Source organism: Salmo salar, chromosome 09 (genome assembly GCF_965601325.2).
Source record: "Salmo salar chromosome 09, fSalSal1, whole genome shotgun sequence".
Lineage (NCBI taxonomy): Eukaryota > Metazoa > Chordata > Actinopteri > Salmoniformes > Salmonidae > Salmo > Salmo salar.
The window spans coordinates 146,904,517-146,908,829 of record NC_138299.1 but is presented as its reverse complement, the minus strand read 5'-3'; the positions used below and the strand labels follow the sequence as shown (position 1 = coordinate 146,908,829).

The following is a 4,313-nucleotide window of genomic DNA, read 5'->3' as shown; positions in this document are numbered from 1 at the left end:
TCTTCTGGCTGTGCCGGGTGGAGATTATAACAGAACATGGCGAAGATGTTCAAATGTTCATAAATGACCAGCATTAATGTGAAGACTGTTATATCAAATCAATTCTCTGTGTAATTATTACCTGATTAAACTTATCACGTAAACAGTAATTAACTAGGAATTCGGGGCACCATGGGAAAATGTTGTTTAAAGAGTCACTATTTCCCGAATTTAACTCTCTTCAGATATTTTCATATCTTATCGATTACAGTCACTTATTAATGTATTATTACCTCATCAGTCATATTCTGAATGTCGCAAACCTATGGATATCTGCACGAACCCTAGCATAAATTATGAATCAACGATATACAAAGTGGCTTAATTATTTATTTACTAACTAACAAAATAATCACACAGAATTACATAAACACACACAGGATAGGTTATAAATTGGTTACTAGCATGATGCAAAGAAAAGTCCCTAGTATACGAAACCGATATGACGGCTTGGTAGACAAAGGAAAGGGTTGGGGACAGTGTACCGAGAGAAGGACAGTGTACCGTCTAGCCATACTCCCAAGTACTTGTATGAAGTGACTACCTCAATCTCTAAACCCTCAGAGACAGTAATCACATCTGTGGGGAGAGGGGCATTCTTCTTACCAAACCACATGACCTTTGTTTTGGAGGTGTTCAGAAGAAGGTTAAGGGCAGAGAAAGCTTGTTGGACACTAAGAAAGCTTTGTTGTAGAGCACAATATTGCTTAGAATCAAGGGCAACAGTGACATCATTGAGGACCTTTAAGGTTGCAGTGACACCTCCATAACCTGAGCAACTACCAGATTGCATACCAGAAATAATATTATAGACATCAAGAAAGCCAGTCAGTTGATTATTTACATATTTTTCCCACCCTTTTGATAAACGGCAAAATAGAAATAGGCCTATCACAGTTAGGATCAGCTAGAGCTCCCTCTTTAAATAAAGGACGGACCATGGCTGCCTTCCAGGCAATGGGAACCTCCCCAGAGAGGACAGACAAGTTAAAAAGGTCAGAATTAGGATTGGCAGAGCCAGCAACCTTAAAGAAGAAAGGGTGTAAACCATCTGACCCAGATGTTTTTTTGGGGTCAAGTTTAAGGAGCTCCTTTAGCACCTGGACTCAGTGACCGCCTGCAGGGAGGACCTTTGTAGCGGAGCAGGGGAAAAGAGGGAGGAGCATCGGGGCTAGTCGCATTAGAAGGACTGGAGATGAGGAAATGTTGGACGGGCAAGGAGGCATGGCTGAGTCAAATAGGAATCCTGACTTAATGAAGTGGTGATTAAAGAGCTCAGCCATTTCCTTCTTGTCAGTAACAACCACATCATCAACTTTAAGGGACATGGGCAGCTGTGAGGAGGAGGGTTTATTCTCCAGGTCTTTAAATCGTTTTCCAGAACTTCTTGGGGTTAGACCCACAGAGAGAGAACTGCTCCTTAAAGTAACTCACTTTGGCCTTCCGGATAGCCTGAGTGCACTTAATTCTCATTTGCCTGAATGAGGGCCAGTCAGCCTGAGAATGTGTGCCGAGCCTTTCACCAAATGCAATTCTTGAGGTGGAGTAACCCTGCAAGATCACGGTCAAACCAGGGGCTGAACCTGTTTTTAATTCTCATTTTCTTTATGGGGGCGTGTTTGTTAACAATACCACTGAAAATATCAAAAAAGAAAGTCCAAGCATCTTCGACAGAATCAAGCTGATTCTATACCAATTTACAGAGGCCAGGTCATGAAGGAAGGCTTGCTCATTAAAGTTTTTTAGCAAGCCTCTAAGACAAATCAGGACTGGCCGTTTCACTGAGCAGCCATTATGAACACACGCTTTAGGACTTGGTCAGGTGGTTTAAGCATGTCCCAGTTTAGGTCACCTAGCAGGACAAATTCAGATTTAGTGTGATCTAGCTAGTACTCTCACTGAATCATATTGATTGTACAGATTGTAAAATTATTTGATGATTTGGTTAATACATACACAGTTAGCCTACCCTTGTTCTCATTGTCTTTAAACGGCCGAGATGGGTACTTCATTAAATGACCTCTGACGATGGTAAAAACTAGAATCTGTGGTAAAAGGTTCTGGCCAGTACGGGTATCGAACCCGCGACCTTCGCGTTATTAGCACGACGCTCTAACCAACTGAGCTAACCGGCCTTCTACACCTCACCTGTTGTACAGAATATAGTGATAATACGTACAACTACTGGAGCGTAGTTCTCACTAACTTGTTCACCACTATCTAGGTTTCCACCCAATAGGCAACAGATTTCCATACGTATATTCAAAAATCCGCCTATGTGCATTTTCACACAGAGGTTTCCATCAAATTGAGTTGTTGCAGATAAGAGATACTTCACTACATTCCCAAAGAAAAGTATTTTTATTCCATACATTTTCCCTGACACCAAAAAGTATTTGTTACATTTTGAATGCTTAGCAGGACAGAAAATTGTCCAATTCACACACTTATTTATCAAGAGAAAGGGGGATATCTAGTCATTTGTACAACTGAATGCCTTCAACTGAAATGTGTCTTCCGCATTTAACCCAACCCCTCTGAATCAGAGAGGTTTTCGAGGACATCCACGTCTTCAGCGCCCAGGGAACAGTGGGTTAACTGCCTTGCTCAGGGGCAGAACAACAGATTTTTACCTTGTCAGCTCTGGGATTCAATGGGGTTGCTGGCCCAATGCTCTAACTATTAAGCTACCTGTCACCCCCATCCCTGGTCATCCCTACCAGTGTTGCCAACTCCTCAGTAAGGAAAGTAGCTATTAGCTGTCCTAAAAGTCGCTAAATGACGTCATCGCCTAATTTACATAATTGGCAATGTGCATGTAATTTTATTTTTATTTCACCTTTATTTAACCAGGTAGGCAAGTTGAGAACAAGTTCTCATTTACAATTGCGACCTGGCCAAGATAAAGCAAAGCAGTTCGACACATACAACAACACAGAATTACACATGGAGTAAAACAAACATACAGTCAATAATACAGTAGAAAAATAAGTCTATATACAATGTGAGCAAATGAGGTGAGATAAGGGAGGTAGAGGCAAAAAAGGCCATGGTGGCAAAATAAATACAATATAGCAAGTAAAACACTGGAATGGTAGATTTGTAGTGGAAGAAAGTGCAAAGTAGAAATAGAAATAATGGGGTGCAAAGGAGCTAAATAAATAAATACAGTAGGGGAAGAGGTAGTTGTTTGGGCTAAATTATAGATGGGCTATGTACAGGTGCAGTGATCTGTGAGCTGCTCTGACAGCTGGTGCTTAAAGCTAATGAGGGAGATGTGTTTCCACTTAATTGTGACGGACGCTGTAGGAGAAAGGAAAAACGTTGTGGGAGAGACAAAAAGTGAGTAAAAAACACCCTAAATATGTTTAGAACTACAAATGAACTTTCTTCTGTCGATTCTTGGGTTTTTTTATGTCACAACTCCAACCCTCCTCCTTTATCCGGGCTTGGGACCGGCAAAAGTGACCCAAAAGAGACACTCTGGCGGAGTGTAATAATTACATGGTTATTATTGGCATTGACCGTGACCTTTCCCCTTTGATGATGTCATCACTAAGAGTCAGATCTATGCAATGTGATTCTACCACCGGTTGAGTGGGCTATATAGTTCTGCTATTTTTGTACCGTTTGTACCTGGCTGTACACCTTTTAGTTATTGGGTTGAAAGTAAAGGAAAGTCATATTGAAATGCGTGTGGGCATTCCTTGTCAAGTTACTACATCTTTTTGGCGACGAGGATAAAACTTTATCAACTTGTACAGGGCGAGGTGCTAGCTAGCTAAGAAACAGTGGAGGTAGTCAGTTAGCCAGCTAGCTTAATGAGCGACGGAGAGCAGGTGCCGCTGGACGGAAACGCCGACGGGGACAATCAGCAGCAAGTGAAAATCTCTAACGAGGATCAAGGACAAGTTGGCGTTATAATGGCAATGTTTGGGACTATCACTGAGTTTGTGGAAGAGAACGAGGACTGGACGGAATATGTGGAAAGGTTGGGACACTTTTTCTTGGCAAATGGAATCACAGATGAGGCTAAACAGCGCTCTATTCTCTTGAGTGTGTGTGGGGCTAAAACCTACAAGCTTATGAGGAATTTGGCTACACCACGGAGACCGGGAGAAATTCCTTTTGGGGATCTAGTTGCTCTCGTTCAGACTCACCACAATCCAAAGCCTTCAGTGATTGTCCAGAGGTTCAAGTTTAACTGCCATTTTCGGAAAACAGGTCACTCTGTTGCTAACTTTGTTGCTGAATTACGTGAACTCTCTGAACAT

The 4,313-nt window shown here is 41.9% G+C and overlaps 1 non-coding gene across 1 annotated transcript; it reads right to left on the bottom strand.

Annotated features, from left to right (window-relative positions):
• Positions 1-2,100: 2,100 nt before the first annotated feature.
• trnai-aau (transfer RNA isoleucine (anticodon AAU)) lies at positions 2,101-2,174 on the bottom strand. The gene has a single exon. It is a non-coding gene; the product is annotated as a tRNA-Ile (tRNA).
• Positions 2,175-4,313: the final 2,139 nt, after the last annotated feature.